The sequence below is a fragment of the Coffea arabica genome, chromosome 2e (genome assembly GCF_036785885.1).
Source record: "Coffea arabica cultivar ET-39 chromosome 2e, Coffea Arabica ET-39 HiFi, whole genome shotgun sequence".
Lineage (NCBI taxonomy): Eukaryota > Viridiplantae > Streptophyta > Magnoliopsida > Gentianales > Rubiaceae > Coffea > Coffea arabica.
Genome location: NC_092313.1, coordinates 48,063,507 through 48,085,991, shown reverse-complemented (window position 1 = coordinate 48,085,991; position 22,485 = coordinate 48,063,507). Strand labels below are relative to the sequence as shown.

At 37.8% G+C, this 22,485-nt stretch overlaps 1 long non-coding RNA gene across 1 annotated transcript; it reads right to left on the bottom strand.

Moving 5' to 3' along the window:
• Positions 1–252: 252 nt before the first annotated feature.
• Positions 253–1,666, bottom strand: LOC140037298 (uncharacterized). Its single transcript, XR_011841222.1, has 2 exons — positions 800–1,666; positions 253–690 (listed from the first exon to the last, which is right to left on the bottom strand). It is a non-coding gene; the product is annotated as an uncharacterized lncRNA (long non-coding RNA).
• Between the last annotated feature and the right edge of the window lie 20,819 nt (positions 1,667–22,485).

Below are 22,485 nucleotides of genomic sequence, written 5' to 3'. Positions count from 1 at the left end.
CTTTTATTTTTCTTCTTATAAAAAATGGGACGCGTCACAGGTATGGTTCGCCAACTCGGCCGAGTCCGTTATGACTCGGCCGAGTCATAACCGGAACGGCACCTGCCGTTCCGATACCGATACCTGAAACACCGATTACACCATATCCGATTTGAATCGCTCCGAATCAGCCGATATCCTCCGAATTAGCACCGTGTAGCAAGATAACGGCCAAATTCTCGGATTCGACTCGGATATGTACCGGTAAATAAGTTAAATAGCAACTGGGAACCCAAAACTAAACAAAAAAGGAACCGACACGAAAGGACACAAAAGGCATCAAAGGACACAAATGGCATCAGACCACAACTAGCTATGGCTGTTGCAGAGCCTTTACAAAACCAAACAAAACTACAATTACCAAAGGTGGTCCACAGACTCCACACGGTTGTTGCAGTCTTTTCCCCTGCTTTATTTTTTCATTTTTCAGCCACAAAGACAAGCTTTAGGGAAAAGTGGGGATAAAGAGAACCATACCAGCAATTCCTCCGTAATCCATCAGCTTCACTCCAGATTAAAAGTGACGGCCGGCTGGAGAAACAAATCGATTGGTTCTTCAATTTCTTCATCATCCGGCTGCGGTTCATATCTGTCATCGTCCGGCTCACATCTGTTGACGTGTGGCTGCAGCTCACATCTGTTGACGGCCGGCTGAAATTTCCATTGGAGAACAAAATATTGTTCAATGAGCCGGCTCTTCAATTATAGAAAGGGAAAGCAAAAGAAAGAGAAAGTGACGGCCGGCTCTTCAATTTCTCACATCTGTTGACGGCTGGCTGCGGCTCACATCTGTTGACGGCCGGCAGAAATTTCCATTGGAGAACAAAATAAGAGTTCAATGAGCCGGCTCTTCAATTATAGAAAGGGAAAGCAAAAGAAAGAGTAAAGGTGACGGCTGCTCTTCAATTTCCACATTATGTGGCCGTGAGGTGAAAAGGTGAGAAACGGAAATTGGGGAAAAAAATGAAGGGAAAAGTCAAAGGAAGAAATGGCTAAAACTGAAGGAAGACTCCAGTGAGGTGCGGTGCACTGAACAGAAGATGGGCTTTTGTACCGAAGCCAGCCATGGGGAAAAAATTGAAGGAAAAATTAGAAGCACGTAAAGTCCAGCTTTGGTCCAAGTAATTAAGAGATTAGGCTCCTCATCTTAAACCCAAGCGTCAGTCAAAAGGTCCGCATCTTCTTTCAAAATAACTTATCAATTTTAATTTTTTTAATTTAACATTCAGATATGATATTTAGGTATTTGTAAATTTAAGTAATGCATTTTGACATTTTTTACATATTATTAAGTATATGATTAATTTGTATTAGTAGTCTCTTATCTAAATTTTAGTTAGAAAATATGTAGTGATTATTTGGATACATTTTAATGATCATAAATGTAATTTATTTATTTTCATGTATCTCAATTATGTTGGTTAAAATGATTTTAGGTAAATTAATTAGAAAAAGTTAAAAAAAAGAGTTTGTTGCAGTTAGTTAAACAAAAAATTGAATTGGGCAAATTGTCAAAGTATAAATTACCTGGCATAATTAAACTTGATTAGAAAAAATTTAATATATTTAGATAATAAAAAAATTTTATTATTATCGAAATAATGCAAATTACCTTGCATAATTAAACTTGATTAGAAAAAATTTAATATATTTAGATAATAAAAAAATAATTTTATTATTATCTAAATAATGCATATTACCTTGCATAATTAAACTTGATTAGAAAAAATTTAACATATTTAGATAATAAAAAAATTTATTATTATCTAAATAATGCATATTGATTTGCATAATTAAACTTGATTAGAAAAAATTTAATATACTTAGATAATTTTCAAATAACTTTATTATTGTCTAAATAATGCATCATACCGTGCATAATTAAACTTGACTAGAAAAAATTTAATATATTTAGATAATATAAAATAATTTTATTATTATCTAAGAATGCATATTACCTTGCATAATTAAACTTGATTAGAAAAAATTTAATATACTTAGATAATTTTCAAATAACTTTATTATTGTCTAAATAATGCATCATACCGTGCATAATTAAACTTGACTAGAAAAAATTTAATATATTTAGATAATATAAAATAATTTTATTATTATCTAAAAATGCATATTACCTTGCATAATTAAACTTGATTAGAAAAAATTTAATATATTTAGATAATAAAAAATAATTTTATTATTATCTAAATAATGCATATTGATATGTTTAACATCACATCTACAATTATTTAATTAATGTAGGGACAGTATAAAATGGCTCCAAATCAAGACATTGGTTGGGATTATGCTACTCCAGTTGGTAATGACAGAAAGGTTGCAAAGTGTAATTATTGTGGTAAAATTGTACACGGAGGAATTACAAGAATGAAACAACATATTGGACATGTAGCAGGACAAGTAGAGGCATGTCCGGCAGCTCCAAGAGATGTAAGCGAGCTTTTAAAGAAACACTTGAAAGAAGGTAAGAATGCAAGAGCTGCAACACAAAAGAAAAAAGAATCATTGCTTTCGTCCATCAATCTACTAAATGAAAATGAGGATGATGAAGATGATAATGTTTTCGAGCTTAATGAAGAAGAAATGGAAGTTTTGGAAAGAAAGCAATATAAGCGAGCTATGGAAGAAAGTAGATACATGAGATTTATGGAAGAGCAACGTAGGCATTCTATATCTGGAGGTCAGCCAACTATGGATTTTACATCTGGTATGTATGTAGAAATATCTAAGAATTAATATAACATTTTTAGATTACAAGACTTATTTAATAAAAAAATTATAATCTTTTATGTGCTATATTGCAGGGAGTACCAGTTCAAGTATGCCGAATCTATTGTCCTCTAGAAATAAAAGAGCTTTGTCACAGAGTTTTAAACTCAAGGAAGGAGTTTTGGGGCCAAAAGGAGTTGATCCATACATGTTTCCCTCAAAAAATAAGTCAATAAAAAGTTTGTTTTCCAAAGAAAATACCAAAAAAGTTGGTAAGGCAGTTGCAAAATTTTTTCATTTTAATGCCATACCATTTCATGCAGCTGATAGTGGTCCTTATTATCAATCGATGATTGACACAATTGCTAGTGCTGGAACTGGAATTAGAGGGCCAACAGGTAAACAAATTGGAGGTGAATATTTGAATGAGGAGATGACAGATGTTGACCAATACATTAGTTCCATTAAACATAAATGGAAAACATATGGGTGCACAATCATGTGTGATGGGTGGAGTACTCGGACAAAGCATCCAATCATTAATTTCATGGTGTACTGTGATAGAGACATGATATACCACAGCTCTATCGATTGTACAAACAAGGTAAAGACTGCAAACTTTGTCTTATCCTTAATGGATAAAGTTGTGGATTCCATTGGAGAACAAAATATTGTACAAATTGTCACTGATAGCGAATCTAGCATGAAGGCAGCCGGAGAGCAACTGATGAAGAAAAGGAAGCATTTGTTTTGGTCACCATGTGCTGCACATTGCATTGATTTGATGCTAGAAGACATTGGTCAGATGAAGTCAATAAAGGATGCTATCAAACAAGGTAAGAGAATTACCAGTTTTATATACAATAGTGACAAAGTGGTCAACCTAATGAAGACATATACAAATCATAGAGAGTTATTGCGACCCGGCATAACAAGATTTGCTACCGAGTTCATTGCAATGGAAAGTCTTCTTCGTCATTCTACCGAATTGAAACGAATGTGTACTTCAAATGAGTGGCAGGAGTATAATAGCAGTTCTAAAAGAAGGGAAGAAGCTGCTGAAGTGTCTGACTTGATTTTGTCAGAAAGATTTTGGAAAAAGGTACGACGGGTATGTGCAATCATGGAGCCGCTAGTGAAAGTTTTAAAAGTGATTGATCAGGATAAAAAACCAACACTACCCATCATATATGAGGCAATGGATAGGGCTAAAATGGCAATCCAAAGTGCAGTGAAAGACTATGAAAAGTATTGGGATATCATTGATGACAGATGGTATAGGCAGTTACATCGAAACTTGCATGCAGCAGGTAATAAGCATTTGACAATTATAAATAAATATTTCTTTTAAACAAATTATTTTGTGTTAAAAATTTACTCACTTGGTTTTTTTTATGTCATTGGCTCAGCCTATTTCTTAAATCCCGCTCTTCAATATTCCGGCACTTGTGAATTTAACACGTCTGAAGTTAGAAGGGGATTGAAAGAAGTAATCAAAAGGCTTGAACCAAATTTAGAAGTGCAAGCAAAAGCAATGAACGAGGTACAAAAAATAGCTATTGTTTATTAACTTGCATTACTGTATAAATTTAAGAAAATTATTAATATTCTAACTCTATAATATTCTTAGATAAATACATTCGTGAACAAAATTGGAGAGTTTGGAAGTGCACTTGCAATTAAGGCAGTAGCTGCATCTTTACCAGGTTCATAACTATGATTTTGTTCTTTAAATTATATTATGCATTAGTATGTTATTTTAATGATACTGATTATATCTGCATAACTAAAATTGTATTTTTTTTACGTTATATGTTTTTAATAGCTGAATGGTGGAATATGTATGGTGAAGAAGCTCCTAATTTAAGAAATATTGCAATTAAAGTTCTAAGTCAAACTTGTACATCATCTGGCTGTGAAAGAAATTGGAGTACGTGGTCTTTGATACATACAAAACTTCGAAATCGATTGGCAATTGAAAAGTTACACAAGTTGGTATTCGTGCACTACAACATGCGGCTTAGAGTGAAGAATTTGATGTACAAAAATGACACTGATGATTTTTATGATCCAATTGATTTAAATCACATTTTTGATGAAAATGATATATTAGATGAGTGGGTCCGAGAAAATGAGCCGTCATTGATTCATGAAAATGATTTGAGTTGGTTGGATAAGGCCATCAGTGAAAGTGAAGGGAGAGAACAAAGTCATGATAGTGATCATGATAATGATATGCCTTTGTCCCAATTCATAACTGGTATGAAAAAGAAACATAAGGAGCGAGCATCTACGAGCAAAAGCAAGGGTACTGGGAAGAAAAAAGTTATATCAAAATCCATTTCATCTTCCTCTACCAAAAGTTCTAGCAGTGAAAAAGATGACAGCAGTAATGATGATGATGATGGAGGAGCGAACATGAGACATTCTCAACCAAAAAATGTTTATGGTAGTGGTAGTGGTGGTAACTATCATGATAGCCAATATACTGGTGGCATGTCATGGGGTCAAGGAGATGATAACTATTATGCTACTCAAGACACTGATCATGGATATCGTCCTGGTATAGAAGCACAGCGGCAATATTTGAGCAAAATAACTGAATTTTCAAGTGAAGGTGACTCTTCTTACAACTCAAATTCTAGGAGATATTCTGAATTTCATGAGCACATGCAAGATTTAAATATAGGTCATTCATATGGAGTCTATGATTCTGGTAAAAGTTTGGGTACTAGGTGGTCAGGACATGAATTTGAGCGATCACTTGCAGGCTCTATTTCTTATTGCTCTGAATACGGATCATATGGTGGACCTAGCCATCTTCAGAGGTCCACTAGTGTTTCTACTGGATCATATGGTGGACCTAGCCATCTTCAAAGGTCCACTAGTGTTTCTACTGGTGGATATTATAATCGGCCAACTGGAATACATCATGACGAATCTGCATTTGATTCACGTAGCATTGGTTATTATGGACACAACTATGGTTCATCCAGTAGCACCAATGATAGTTTACACTATCGAGGGTTCAGTTACTACCATAGAGGTGACGAATTTGGATCAAATCCACCACCATTGCCACATTTTAATCATGGTTCATCTAGTTCGTCATCAAACTTAAGAGATGAACAATATGGTTCATATATTTCTTCCCATTCACATGAAGAAAATCAAATGCAAATGCCATATTCTTACTCTAATCGGTCGGAAGATGAGCATGATTTTGAACCTCCTCGTCATTCTACATGGTACTAATAGGTATGTAAACAAAGTAAAAATATATTTTTACTTTGTTTTTGATAGAATTTAAGAGTTGTACATAATTCATTAATTTTAATATTTCAGTGATATTTATTATTTTATATTTTAGGAAATTGAGATCAATCATCTGGGCACTGCAGTGGATCAATATAGGGTGAAAATGGTGAAAAAGCTTGCTTCTTTATGTTTTTGCATTTCATAATATTATTTGATAGGTATTTGTTTTTTTATTGTATTAAACTAAACACCGCTACTTCCTTTGTGTACTGAGATTTGTATTGTATTATGTAACATATGATGATTTTATTTTTATGTATTGTATTATGTAACATATGATGATTTTATTTTTATGTATACTTTTTTATCTCATATAAAATAGAATCAGAACGTACACTTTATTCTAAAATCATTTATTGCTAATGTTATAGGCCTTTATGGTAATGACAGCATTATTTTATTTAATAATTAGTAACTATATATGATAATGTAGGTATTTAGTAAATTTAAGTTGATAATTGTGCTTTTTATGGTATTTTCTATTTTTAGTAATTTTTTCAGATTTTTTGAAAATTTTTATATGCTATAATGCATGTAATCACCCGATATTCATCCGATATGCCGCGACGGATGTGGAACAACCGAGACCGCGACGCGACCGAGATCCGCGACGGCGAACCCTGGTCACAGGCGTTGCGCATTAGGGACTTGGAGCGGGGTCTCCGAGATGAGGTGGAGAGGACGGACGCTTTACGTCGTCAGTTTCACGACACACACCAGCACCTCTTCGCAATGAAGAGGCAGTTGAGGGAGGGGGCTCGAGGTATTATGCTGGACTGTGAGGTCCTATTAGATGTGGCCGCGGAGGCACCACCACGAGCTACCGGCCCAGAGCGGATGGACGAGGTAGATACTCTAGGTTCCGTTGGCGATTGGGGCGCTAGGGGAGGCGAGTAGGGCCGTTGTTTGGATTTTCTTGTGGTCATTTGACCTGTTTTTGTTCTAACCAGTATAGCTGGTTCTTTGGTTATCTGTTGGCTAACTAGATTTTTGGAGCCCGAATGCTCATGTATTTAAAGGGTTTTGTTCCGACCGGATGTCGGATAACTTGTATATCCTTTGGTGTGATTTTGTAAATATATGTATATATTCGAGCTTAATCTTTTGAACTTATCTTTTGCGTGTCTTTGTGTATATGCTTTGTATTCTTTATTTCGTTCATGGCTTGAATAATAAGTACACGTTATGTTTCAATTTATAGACTTTTGAACCGAAATGGACTCCGGTGGTAGAGGTAGAGGGCGAGGAAGAGGCCCCGAAGGAGGAAATGAGAACGAGCCAGAGCAGGTAGCTACAGCGTTGAATGGCTGACCTGCTAGAACGAATGGTTAACCAACAGGCTCAGGGCCAGGGAGGTAATGCCGGAAACCCTGGAAATAATATAGGTAATCACGAGGGAGAGGACCGTGCTTTAGAACGGTTCCAAAAGGTTGCACCCCCAAAATTCATAGGTGGGCCCGATCATGACTTAGCGGAAGGTTGGCTGGACTGTATGTTAGATATATTTGCCGCGCTTAGGTATTTGGAGGAGCGGCAGATATCTTTTGCTGTCTTTCAGTTTGAGGGGGCCGCCCGAGCCTGGTGGAATGTGATTAGAGCCAAGTGGGAGCGGGAACAGACCCCCTGGACATGGGTCAATTTTACACGAGAATTTAATGAAAAGTATTTACCTCCCATTGTGCAAGAGAGACGTGAGGATGATTTTATCCGCCTGCGCCAAGGGGCATCTAGTGTGGCGGAGTATGAAACCCAGTTTACAAAACTCTCTCGCTTCGCTCCGGAATTGGTGCTAACGGAGCAAAAGCGAATTCGCTGCTTTATCCAAGGCTTGAATGTGGAGATCCAGGAGGCACTAGCAGCTGCTCAGTTGGACATGTTTAGCCAAGCGCTAGAAAAAGCATAGCGGATTGAGACTGCTAGGGGACAAGTAAAAGCCTTTCATGATCGGAAAAGGAGGCAATCCGATTCGAGCCATTTTGCGACCGGACAGAGTTTGAGAAGTGAGCCACCTTTTAAGAGGGGTCGAGGAACAGATGGTCCCCGACCCGCAGGAACCCTAAACCTGGGTAATTTTGGGAGAGGCCGAGTAGGGCAAGGGCCCCAGAGGGGTGCTCAGCGTGGAGTATTAACTGCAGGAACTAGGCCAACCTGTGGTTTCTGCAGGGCCAATCACACCGATGAAAACTGTTGAAAGAACAGTTCGATCCGAAAATACTATAAATGTGGTAGTACAGAACATCTGATTGCCCAATGTCCCAAGATGCAGAAAGAGGGACCTAAGCCGACAAATACAGGGAAAAATCGACCCAAAGGACCAGCTAGAGTATATGCAATGGGTCAACAAGAGGTGACTGACCCTTCGACAGTCATCGAAGGTACGCTCTCTCTTATCGGCGCACCGCAAGTGTTTAACAGACCCTGATGACATGTACTTTTTGTAAACCCTGCAATTATGGTTCACGAACAAAGGTATCAATTTCGGGGACGAAATTATTCTAAGAGGGGGAGGTTGTGAGACCCCGATAAGTCCTTAAGTTTGATAGTAGGTGAGGTGAAATATTTGTGCGAAAAAATTGGGCTTTAGGGCTAATGAGAAAACCCTAGTTGGGGTTAGGATTGAAACCCTAGCTTTTGTATTAAGCACAAGATCGAGTTGTAGTTAAGCTAGCTATTCTAGTGTGTGTTTTGGAGTAAGTAAATATAGGATTCAATTTCTTTTATATGGGGTAAGGAAGTTTAAAAGTTAGAAAAACCTCCAACGAGTAAACCCTCTAGTGTTCCCATAGATTAGAAAGCTTATGTTGGGTTTAAAACCCTAATTTTGCCAATGTTATAAAGGTTGTTGTTTAGTGGGTTCTATTATGGATAAAGTATGATTAAGTATAGGTGGTTAAGATAGGAGTGTGATTAGTGAAGTGATTAAATGTGATCAAATGCTTTAGACTAGATTAAGTTATCATTTATGGAGTTAATTGAAAGATTATCAAATGTTTGAGGGAAAAGGAGTAAGAAAGAGAAAGTAAAGTTGTAAGGGCTAAGAGGCAATAAACAAGCTTTTATTTGATTGGTTGAATGGTAAATATCTTCCCAAGGCTTTGACTACTATTTGATGGTAGGAAAATACAAGATAAAGCTAAGAAATAAACAAAACAAAGCAAAAGAAAAAAGAAAGAGGGAAGGCCGAAAGAGAGGGAGAGCAAGAGAGGGGAGAGATTTTCTTCAAAGTTCTTCAATTTTTAGCCATCCATCTTGCTTGCGGAGCTTAAGAAGACAACTTGAGCACTTGATTGTTGTAGTTTGCACATCAACAAAGCTTATTTGAAGGTATATCATCTTACTTGGAAGTTAAATTTGGGGTTTTAATCTTGAAGCTATGGAAGTGATGCTTTTGTTGTGATTATGCATTTTTATGGGTTGTATGATGATTATGGAGTAGTTTTATGGTTTATTTTGATGGTTATATTGCTGATTTTGGGAAAGGCTAGGAGGAAAAGGTAGGGTTTCTTGATTCATGATTCATAGAGTTGGTTTGGTTGGATTTTGGCTTGTTAATGGCATCTTTGATGTATTAATTTCACTTGTATGGTTGGTGAGTAGCAAATTCCAGATTAGTCATGAAAACCTAATTCAAAGGAAAGTTAGTTTGGTTGGGTTAGGGCTTAAGTGATTAGAGTTTGATTGATTAGGTGGTGAAACTAGTAAAGTTAGTAGGATTAGCACCTAGATTATGGTTAGTTTTTGGCAATTTTGTAGTGACTTAGAGGGAAAGTTTCGGACCATTTGTAGGTCATTTAGAAGTTAATATATGTGTGTTTATTTGGTATAAAAGTGGTTGGAAGGCTTGTATGAGAACCATAGAAACGGACTGTGCGGTTGCGACGTTCGAAACCGGCAAAACTGGAAACAGGGCAGTCCACAAATTCGAACTTGGGTTCTGTTTTTCTTTATGCTGCGTGTGGATTCAGAGGTTTCTCAAAACATGAAAGTTGTAGCTTCTTAAGTCCTTAATGTGTCTGAAAATTTTCAGGTCAAACAGATCAGTGTAGCCCGAGTTATAGCCAAAACACTTGCACCTGTTTTGAACACTGGATTGTGTTACGCTTTTGGATTTAGCCTCTGACCATGCTCGGTTCGCCTGGATAACGTGCAAAATGGGTGTTAACCCCTTCATAAGAAATGTATATCTTGGTTTTATCTTCGAAACAGTATAAAGTGCATCCAAATCTGAGTTCCGTAACTCCAGTTATAACCAAAACAAGATCGGTTGTCAGAACTGCCTTTGAATTTGGACAGTTCTGACAGGAACTTTGGACCCATTTTTCACCCTGCTCTGTATTGATTCAGGTTTTGTCCAAAACATAAAAGTTTTAGCATTATGACCTAGCTTTCTAATTCCTTTGGAATTTCTTGATTTGGATTTGTGAACTGTAAGTTATGGTCCGGCAAACAGACCCTGTCCGTCACCCTAAAGTGCAAACTTCTGGTACTGTTTTCCATAATTTCGACACCTGCTTCCATTCAGATTTCGATTAAGGTGTCTTCATGAAAATTGTAGCCCTTCCTCTTAGCTTCGTAACGGTACCATAGCCGTTGTGCTAGCTTGTTGTGTTATCCAGCACCACCAGGGATGAATTTTGATTTGAAGCTTCGTTATACCCTGAATTTCTTCCAATTATCTGGGACTTTACGTCCGATTTCAAGCCTTTTGCCTGTTTTATCTGGTTACGCGATTAACTCCTTACTGGACCATTGGATCATGACTATTTGATAAGTTGGATTGGCGTGATATTTAGTACTTGAATGTGATAAGTGATTTACAAGATCGTGAATTGTGATAAGTAAGATTAGAATGTTTCTTAGTATTTGACTGACTTTGGGAAAAACAAATTGGACCTGGTGAATACGAGTTAGAAGAGATGGAATTCTACTGCTTGATTGGTTCCTGAGCGATATCTTGACCGGCGTTATATAGGAGTTAGAATGTCGAGGATGACATTCTTTTAAGGGGGAGAGAGTGTGAGAACCCGTAAATTCCCTAATATTTTTCCTAGGGTTTTCCCCTTTAATTGCATGTTTTCTGCATTTTCTGGCCTAGGAATATTTTCTTGGTGGATTTTATGAGCAATTATAGTTTTTAGATGATTTTTCTAGCCTTGGAGAGTTTTTGGAAAATTAAGTATATAGAAAGGACGTGGGACCCACTAGTGCGGAAAGTTCGGAAAAATTCGGCCAATAAGGTTAGATTCCGGATACTGTGTAAAATGTATCGGGTGTTAATGGATAAGTAGAGGAGTGTGAAGTGATTGATGTGAGAGGTGAACAAAGGATAGAAATGCAATTAATGTGATGCCAAGTGTCACCATGATATTGGTTAGGACTTAAGAGTTACTATTCATTTTCTTGACTATTTTGACTAAGTGGTTAATATCTTCAAAAAAATCACAAAAATTCACCATTTTCACCTCTTGATGGCCGAACCTCTCTAGCAAGAAGAAAGACAAAATTCTTCAACTTTCTAGCTTCCATTTCACTCAATCTTCCAAAACCAACCACATAACTTAGATTCTACTCCATAAAATCTATCCTTTGGGTGCTTGTGAGTGGTCTATTGAAGTTTGTTTGAAGGTCTTAGGTGGCCAACATCTCTACATCTCTTGTTTCTTAAGTAAGTGATGTTTGACTACTCCCTTATACTTAATGATGGTTATTTTATGCCTAATGGTGGCTATGGTGTGAGAAATTGTGGATTATTTCATGGTTTGGAATGAATTGGTTGAGTTTTTTTATTTTATGAGGAATTTTCTGGTTTCATATGATCTTGATGGTGTGGTTGTTTTTTATGGTTGGTAATAAGGGGCTTTGACTCTAGTAGGTGTGAATTGTTGATAAATGCAATCAATTTTGAATTTGGAAGAATTTCTGGAAAAGTAGGGTTCTTGGTTGAACATTCTGTCCGAAATTTTAGGTCATAGATAGAGGCCGAATTGGACTTTGCTCAAAACATGAAAGTTGTAGGTATTGATGAGTTTGAAGTGCCTACAAAATGTCAGGGCAGTTGGAGTAGTGTAGAGTGAGTTATGCCATTTTTACTGTTGCTATTTTTGGTGAACAGAATGTGCGAACTGCGATAGTAATTGTCTGTTTTGACTGGAATTGATTTGGATTTTGTTGTTGGTGTCTTCTTATGAAATGTATCTTGATGTCTTAGCTTTCATATGCCTTTGGAATCAATGCATTTGGACCTGTATAGACTGAATTGGACTGATTACAGTTTTGTTGGATTTGGGAACCTGCAATTACGGTTCTGGGTTGGTTTTCTGCATTTTTTGACCTAGTTGTGTCTTTGAGCTTCGAGATGGTGGGTCTTACGCCCTCATCCAATAAGCGTAGCGCATTTTGTGCCATTACCGCATTTGGAGGCCAAAAACTGTTTTTGTTGTTGGGACAAATGAGTTCCATGTCTTGATTTTCTGGTTTGCTTATATACCTATATATGCATATGAAACCCTATTGGGGTTGTGTTTGGCTTGGATTTATGACTCGTTATCGAGTCTTGTGGTATTTGTTTACATATTCTAGGGCGTGACGTTAGTGCACGACGTACTAGGGACGACGGTGCATGAAACCTCACTTGCTTACTTGGTGAGTATACTACTCACTTGGATTTATAATGTGGCTTTGCTATATGTGATTGTGATGTCTGGAAGGCTTGTTTGGCTATTGGAAATGATTAGGGTGAGGGTGTACTTGACCGCCCTCATTCCTTTTATTCTTGTGACCGATTGTTTACCGTTTCACTGTATTACTGTACTGCTATATGAATTCTTGGATTTCATTCATGGAAATTGTTTGGGTGTCGGTTGGACGAGTATCCAACGGCCCTACTGTACTGAGCTCGACCCCGTTGGCATTCACTTGAATCGAGCCAGCGAGGGCTTGGTCGTGAAAATTGACTAGCCACGGGGACTGAAATGGGAATCTTGTGGTAATGAGACCCTTGGTTCCGGTGTACTCGAGTATCACCTAAAGTTACTGCTTGGAGTGCGGGCCCGGTTGGGGTATGTTGGGTGGAAGGAATGGAAGTGAAGTGAGGTCTACGGTTTGGTACTTTTAACATTGACGGAGGGTCAATGAAGTTCGATCAAGAATGTAAGCGTGGAAATGGGCTCTTGAGAGCCGTCCGTATCCTTTTACCGATTTGTTTTGCTTCTTATTTGAATATTTGCAATGAACGATTATGCTTAAGTGATCTTGGTTGATTGTGTGATAGTTGCTCAATGAGCTTTAGCTCACACCATTCCATTTGTTTTCCTTACAGGAAAATAATCACTTTTGGAATCTCATACTTGTTGGTTGCCAAATTGAGCCATGTATATGTCTATTTTGACTAGCTCCTTGCATGAAACCCTAATGTGTACTGGGTTCAATTTCTTTTGGTTGGCAAACCGATCATGTATATCCATGATGAATCGTTTTGATATGCCGCTTTGGCTTTTGGCTTGTAAATGTTACATTTCACTGTATATATGTTTGGTTGACATTTGGTTGGGTTTCGGATTAACTTGTATTTCAAACGGCAAAAGAAAAATTTGGCTACTCTCGGCCTAGTATCCGGATTCGGACATGGCCGGTACTGTTCATCATCGGTTTCAATTTTCATTTTTTTTATTTTGTGATTTTGACTTGTTTACGCGCGTGGGTATGTTCCGGAACGTATTTGATCGACGTGAACTGATCCGTAGTCCTGGCGAGAGCTGGGCAGGCAGTCCGCTAACCCCTTTGGTTCGCCTTAGGGGAAAGTGGGGCTGTTACAATAAACCCAAATACATTCATACAAGTCAAATAACAACTCAGGGTTTGCGCTTTTCGAACTTCAAGTGGCAACCCAAGACGAAAGATACATTGTCTGATTCAAAACAACATTTATAAAAGGTAAAGGCAGACTTCAGGTCTCTTAAATGCCAGAACCTGTTCAGGAAAACAAGTAACGTGGGGTGAGCTAAAGCTCAGTGGTGCCCCAAACATGCAATCATATAAAACAAGTAGCAAATAATAACTCCAAACTAAAATTCAACAAGTAGGAAAGCGTATAACAGTACAGGGTAGGATATAGGGCTCTCAGGAGCCATTTTCCACGAACTTGATCAAAATTTAACCGCAGTTGACCCTCCGTCAACTCTCACTATCTAAAGTCCTAGTAGATTTTTTTTTTCCTTAACATGCTCCGACCAACTTACTCCCACCGGGCCCATTCTTCTCACGAGAGAGTTTGGTATTACTCGAGTATACCTTTTTATAGCCTAGTCGAGGGATTCACCCAACGACGTTACAACAAGTGGTTATCAAGTCAGGATAAGAGGCCCTCCCACCCTAAGGTGTGGTACATTCCTCTGCCTGGTGGTTTAGTTGACGAGTCCACGCTCCAGTCAACAGTTGCAAGGTTTTTGGTACTTGAGTTAGGATAAGAGGCCCTCCCACCCTCAGGTGTGGTACATTCCCCCACTCAGTACTTAACTAGAGCGAGCAAAATATTCGAGAAAACATTTCAAGCAAATCACCACTCGAAAGGGCTAGTGCGATAAAGTACACACTGCCCATTTCGATGGATCAGGAAAACCACTATCCGATTATCACATAACAAGTCAAGAAAGCACTTCAAGATAAACATAGAACAAGCAAGGACACTCACCAAAAGTGAAGATCAAAAGTCAAGCTGGGAATCGAAGTCCACGTCCTCGCTAAACCCTAAAAGACCAAGTTTTAAAACTATAAGTTTTACTATACAAGTTCTTGGTTTATATATGAAAGATTATCCAGTATATAACTAGTTTATCTTCTCAAAGTAAATCCACAATTCTCTTAGAATTAAAACTAGTAAAAGTGATAAAGTATTTCGTATGGTTTCTTTGAAGGTACTTTCTTTCTAGAGGTGCAAACCAGAACCCCCTTACTTCAAATAAGGTTTCTTGCCGAACAAGTTTCTACGCCTTTCATTTAAAGTTATTAAAATCTCGTGTTTTTAACAATTTTCCCCTAAAACAACTAGCCAGGGACAATTTTACGAAAAATCTAGAGTTTAGAAGTTAATGCAATTATTTCCTAAAGGTAATAAGGCTAGTTTAAGCAAAGGAAGGAATTAACTAGTTGGCAAGGTTTTAAAAGTCCCGACACTCGAATTTTAGCATTATCGTACTATACTCAATTTCTATAGCTTGATACTAGGACAAAATATTTCAACAAAGCTTGGTTAAAAAGTACTCGAATTCAAAGGACCAAAACGGCCTTCACGATTCTAATTTACTTGCACGTTATATTCCAATTTGCCAATATAGAAAAATCACAATTCAAACATCAATTTCACTAGGGCTTCATCAATCATTAGCCCTAGGTCTCAACAAGTTCAATTCTAATAAAAAAAAAAATTTAAACAAAGGAAGTCCAAGACATCAAAACAATTCCAAACCACAAGTCATGGACTTTCCAAGTGCATTTCGGCCAAATCACTTAAACGATTCCACCAAAATTTGGCTCTTGAAAAAAAATACTCAAATGGCCAAGAGCTTCATCAATCATTAGTTCTTGGCATCAAACAATCACTTCTTACAACAAATCAACCGGAAATTCAACCCAAAACATAAAGGAAAGTCACGGCCAGCTTAACTCACAAGTAACTCTAGAAATTCAGATTTTTTTTTCATCCACGGCTCAATCAGCAACATGCATGACCAAATAACTAATTAACTATCAGTTTAATCCAAAACCAGGTTCGGACATCATCAAAAAATAAAATCATCAACCAACCAGAATTTCATCCAAGGCTTCTCGGTTGGCTTACATGCAAGCAGATTCTGTACCGCTTCGATTTTCTTGCTTATTCAAGGCTGATTAACCTCATACAAAGCTTAATCATCCAGTTTTTAGTTAGCTAAACACACATCTAGGCTCAGATCACCTCAAATTAACAAATTAAAGCTGCAATTCCCAGCTCAATCTCTCGGAAATTCCCATTTTCTTCATAATCAGATTTTCCTGTGACTTAATTCATCATCCAACTGCACAACCATCACATGCATGCTCATAAGCAACTTCATCTACCTATAATTAACTAGTCTAAGTCCAGAATTTACCTCAACTTGAAGCTCAATTCACGCGACAAGCAGCTGCAATTTTTCTCTCCTCTCGGCTTGCTAAGGAACTCGGGTATGGCTGGTCTGAGCTCGGTTAGTGCAGGCTGTGGTGTTGGTTGTTAGAGTTGATCACAAGTGGTTGAAGATGAGGAAGGAAATGGTCAGTTCTCGGCAGTGATGAAGAAGATGAAGACAGATAGCTCGCACAAACTACCTCTTGCTCTCTTTCTCTCTCTCTCTCTCTCGGACAGTTCAGAAATGCAGCTTGCCGACTCTCTCTCTCTCCCTTGCTTAAGCTTACAAATGAAATGGAGAAAGTGTTGGCTCTTGGTCCTCTTCACCAGCTCACGGATGGAATGAAGGAGGAACGGTAAGTCTCTCTCTTTTCTCTCTAGCTTACGGACAGAAAGAAAAGAAAAAAAAAATAAAGAGCTCGGCTCTCTCTCTCACTTCACTCTCGGTTCGCGGCAGAAGAAGGAAATGGAAATGGAATTGTTGTGGTGAATTGGAGTTGATGTAGTGGTGTGGGTGTAGTGGGGATCAGCCGGCAGTATGGAAGTGCTTGGATTTGAAGCTTGCCCAATGAAGTTCCATGACTGCATGGTTAATTTGAGATGGAGGAAGGCTAATTTGGTCTTTTAACATCTTGTCCGACCTTCCACTTAGGTCCTCACTCATAATCTAATTCCAAAATTTTACCCCAAATGAAATTTGATAGCCTACTAGTATACTAATCTCGCAAAAATTCAATTATCGAGATTTTAACGTCCTAAGTGAAATTGTAAAGGGTTTTGACCTAAAATCGATTTCGTCTTAATTCACTTAACATTATTAACACTTAGAATTAGCGATCAGAATTCAAAGAATTAATATTAAAGCAATAAAACAATCTACATCAAGAAATATTATTTTAACTTGGCAAAGTTCAAATAGTTTAATATTTTGCACAATTAAATTATTTGTAACATAAGAATTATTATATTTTTTCCATACTTACTTAAGAACAAATGAAAATAAAATTTATTAAAAGTCTAAAATCCAAATGCAATATGTATATATATATATATATATTTTTTCAAGGTTCTCACAGGTCACACATGACAAATGACGTGGCTTTGGAACCAACCTGTATCCTTCATTTGTAATGTTACTTTTGCACTTGACTTGACATTTTTATGAAATAGTTGTTTATCTTAATGTGAAATTTACGCTTTTACCCCGTTTACTTACTAAGCATTTAGCTTACCCCTTTTCCTTTGTTTTCCTTAACAGGGGACGACGCGGGGGAACCCTTTTGCACTATAACTAGTGTAGTTAGGTTTGGTTTGTAATGGTGGGACAACTAAGATATTTCTTTTACTTTGGTGATCTGTATAAAGAACCCGTCTTCGGGTCTACTTTTGCTCTTGGTTCTGTAGTAGTCTCGATAACTCCTTTTGAGGATGTAAATACCCTTTTGGGATTGAATATATTGTGAATAGTACTCTTTTGATTTATATAGTTTTATTAGCTTTGTGTTTTGAGTCCTGGCGCGAGTTAGGCAGGCGTCCCGCCGATACCCTCGAGCGCGACACCTGACCGAAGGGGTACTAGAAAACTAGGGGTACTTGGAAACTAGACTCGAAAGGGGTACTTGGAAACTAGACTCGAAAGGCTTTCCAACTAGGGGTACTTGGAAACTAGGGGTACTTGGAAACTAGACTTGAAAGGCTTTCCAACGGTACCAATTACACACTCTAGTTTGTCTCCTAACAGTACAAGTAGCTCGGACAAATTGGCTGATTTTTCAACCCTGGATCAGCCCTGACCTCAAGCAAAACTACATGAGTTCTTGGTGCTACCTTCATTTGTTTGTGTTCAAATTCACCCAAATCAGTCCTCAAATGTTCATGTACAGGGATTCAAGTCACCTAGGACCTTTGGAGTCCAAAAAGTAACACATAAACAAGATTGAGAATAACTATAGCAGCCTAGCTAACAAGGGAAACCAAACCAGTCCACTATAGACCAAACCACCACTTTACTTGCTCAAATTTCATTTCAACGAACCCATGAGCTTAACCAATGTCTAGCCATGTTTATTAGGCTTGATTAGGGTACAATAAAATCACAAAATCAAGGAGAAACCCTTCCTTCAAGAACCGGTCAGCCATGGCAAAGAAAACAGTTCACACTTTCTCATATTCACTCAATTTTCTCCCTCTCATGGTTTCCCTTAAAACAACATATCAAGTGGTAGATCTAACTCAAAAGAGGTTTAAAACATGTTAATACCTCATAAACAAAGGTTAAGCATTTCATCAAACACATGGTAGGCATACCAACAAGCTTAACTACTACTTGTTTAATTCAAGAGATTAACCCCAAATCTCAACCAAAACAACTTGTATTTTACCATTAAAACTTAAAGTACATGATATAACATCATAACACCCAAATTTAAAGGTCATTTACCTCTCTTACAAGTTGCTTAAGTCACCAAACAATCCACCAAGATGGAAGCTTCAAGCTTGGAACAACCACTAGGATTGAAGGGAAGTTTCTCAACTAACTCAAGATCTTTCTCTTTTGATTTTTGCTCTTGATTTACTAGGGTTAGAAAGTAAGGAAAAATGGAGTTTCTCTCTTCCTCTCTAAGCTTCAAGAAATTAGGCCACTATAAGAAAAAAATGGCCAAAATTAGCTTAAATTGTCTTCTAACCTTTGGTCAAACAAAATACTTGGCTAGGGTTTTGCCACATAACCCACTTCTTAGCCATAACTTCTCTTAATCTTTTGACTAATGATATTTCAACCCTTCCAAATGTACCAATACCTATTTAACACCTCTAATCTCTTATATAAAGTCCATACCACATATAATTACTACTTGACAAAATATAAGTGGTGAATTATTTAAAACCAACTGAGGAAAATGTTTTACTTCAAGTAAAAGGAAATGAAATGTAATGCATGGGAAATGTTGTAACACTTAGGGAATATAATACAATGGCATATAATAAGTGGTCTAGATCTTAGAATAATGCATGTAGTTAAGGAAAATTATGGTCTAAAGTGAGGGTTCTCACACTCTCTCCCCCTTAAAGAATTTCGTCCTCGAAATTCTCACCTTGATCATTGAATAACTCAGGATACTTGGTACGAATGTCCTCTTCTACTTCCTAAGTCCCTTCCTCCACTTCATGATTTCTCCACAAGACCTTTACCAAGGGTATCTGTTTAGTTCTCAATTCCTTCACCTTTCGATCTAAGATCTGCACAGGCCTTTCCTCGTAAGTTAGAGTTTCATCAATGTGTATTTCCTCTGGCTTCAGTACATGAGTGGGGTCTGGATAATACTTCTTCAACATAGAAATGTGAAACACATCGTGAATCCTGAATAGACTTGCTGGTAACTTCAACCGGTATGCCACTTTACCTACTCGTTGAAGGATCTTGAAAGGTCCTACGTATCCCGGTTGACGTTTTTTTCCTTTTCTTGCCGTAAGACTTCGCGGTGGTGTAACCTTTAGGAATACCTTGTCTCCAACTTCAAATTCCAAATCTTTTCGTCGATTATCGGTGTAGCTCTTCTGCCGACTTTGAGCCGTCTGAAGCCTTTGACGTACCACCTTCACCTTTTCATAAGCATTCTCGATCCATGGTATGGCAGTTGGATCTAAAACCCTTCTTTCCCCTACTTCATCCCAGAATATCGGTGATTGACATTTCCTTCCATAGAGAGCTTCGTACGGTGACATTTGTATGGAAGAATGATAGCTATTATTATATGCAAATTTGACTAAAGCCATGTATTGACCCCAACTTTCACAAAAATCCAAAATACATGTTCTCAACATGTCCTCAAGTGTTTGGATAGTTCTCTCCAACTGTCCATCAGTTTGAGGATGATAGGTAGTACTAAAGTTCAACTTGGTCCCCAAGGTTCCTTGTAATTGTTGCCAGAAACGAGACACAAACCGTGGATCTCTATCAGAAACAATACTTACAGGGATCCCATGTAATCTCACAACCTCATCCATGTACAATTGAGCCAATTTCTCCAAAGAGTATTTCATATTTATAGGCAAGAAATGGGCAGACTTGGTTAACCTGTCTACTATTACCCAAACGGCGTCATGACCTTTCTGGGTACGGGGTAACCCTGATACGAAATCCATAATAATATGTTCCCATTTCCACTCAGGGATTTCCAGAGGTTGTAGAAGACCTGAGGGTTTTTGATGTTCAGTTTTCACTTGTTGGCACACTAAACATTTTTGGACAAATTGAGCAATTTCTTTTTTCATCTTATCCCACCAATACAGTCTCCTTAAGTCTTGATACATTTTATTACTTCCAGGATGTATCGCATACTTAGATCGATGTGCCTCTTCCAAAATATCCCTCCTTATCACTTCATCTTGCGGTACCACTATTCGATCCTGAAATTTCAAGACACCCTTGGGACTCACATTAAAGTCTTGTATCTCCCCTTTTTGCACTTTTTCTATCCACTTTTGCACCATCTGGTCATTCTTTTGAGCTTCTTTAATTCGGTCCAACAAATCAGATCTTACCGTAATATTGCCAAAAATCACTCTATACTGGTCCAATTGTGGGTTCCATTCACTCACCTTCTCCAACAAATTCCATTCCTTAACCATTAATCCAACCACTTGTACCTTCCGGCTTAAAGCATCCGCTACCACGTTACCCTTTCTCGGGTGGTAGTTAATTGTACAGTCATAATGCTTAAGAAATTCTACCCATCGACGCTGTCTCAAATTTAACTCCTTCTGAGAGAATAGATATTTCAAACTCTTATTGTCGGTATACACCTCAAAAGTCATCCCATATAAGTAATGTCTCCACTTCTTTAAAGTAAAAACTACTGCAGCCAATTCTAAGTCATGAGTGGGGTAGTTCCGCTCATGGGGTTTTAATTTTCTAGAAATATAGGTAATCACGTTTCCATTCTGCATTAGAACACATCTCAAACCTTCCCTTGAGGCATCCGTATACACAGTGAAGCTATCTACCCCATTTGGTAAAACTAAAACGGGTGCCGACGTTAACCGTTTCTTCAATTCCCGAAAACTAGCTTCACACTTAGAGTCCCAGACAAATTGACCATGCTTTTTGGTCAGGTCGGTTAAATGACCGGCTAACTTGGAGAAATCTTTGATGAAGCGGCGGTAATACCCAACTAACCCTAGGAAGCTACGAACCTCAGTTGGGGTTTCCGGTCGTTTCCACTCAGATACGGCCTTTACTTTCACTGGATCCACAGAAATGCCATCTTTAGATATTATGTGCCCTAGAAAAGAAATTTGCTCCAACCAAAATTCACACTTGCTAAACTTGGCATATAACTGATGTTCCCTTAAAGTTTGTAAAACTATCCTCAAATACCGTTCGTGATCCTCTCGAGTCTTAGAATACACCAAAATATCATCGATAAACACTACAACAAATTGATCCAAATAGGGTTTAAAGACTCGATGCATCAAATCCATAAATGTGGCACGAGCATTCGTTAAACCAAAAGGCATCACTGCGAATTCAAAATGACCATATCTGGAATTAAAGGTAGTTTTCGGTATATCCTCTTGCCTAATTCGTAACTGGTAATAACCTTGTCTCAAGTCCAACTTAGAGAAAACTACTGCTCCTTTCAGTTGGTCAAACAACTTGTCAATGTGTGGCAAAGGATACTTATTTTTCACCGTAACATCATTTAAGCCACGATAGTCAATACACAATCTCAAACTACCGTCCTTATTTTTAACGAATAAAACAGGCGCTCCCTAAGGCGACTCACTTTTTTGAATAAACTCTAGCTCTAACAAATCCTGTAGCTGCAGTTTTAATTCGTTAAGTTCAGTTGGGGCCATTCGGTATGGTGTTTTTGAAATTGGAGTGGTTCCAGGCACCAAATCAATCTTAAATTATATTTCCCTCTCTGGTGGCATTGACTTCAACTCGTCGGGGAAGACATCGGGAAATTTGTTCACTACTAACACATCTTCCAGTTTCACCTTATCTCCAGGAGTATTAATTAAGAAGGCTAAGTAGCCTTGCGCCCCTTTACTGAATAACTTTCTAGTTCGGATTCTCAAAATAAGTGCAGACGAGACTAACCTACCTCTCACATCCAACTTAAGAGTTGCTTCACCGGGTATCGAGAATTCCACCACCTTAGTTTTACAGTTCAATTGTGCATTATAACGGGCCAACCAATCCATGCCTATAATCACGTCGAACCCCTTAAGATCTAAACTTATCAAGTCTCCCA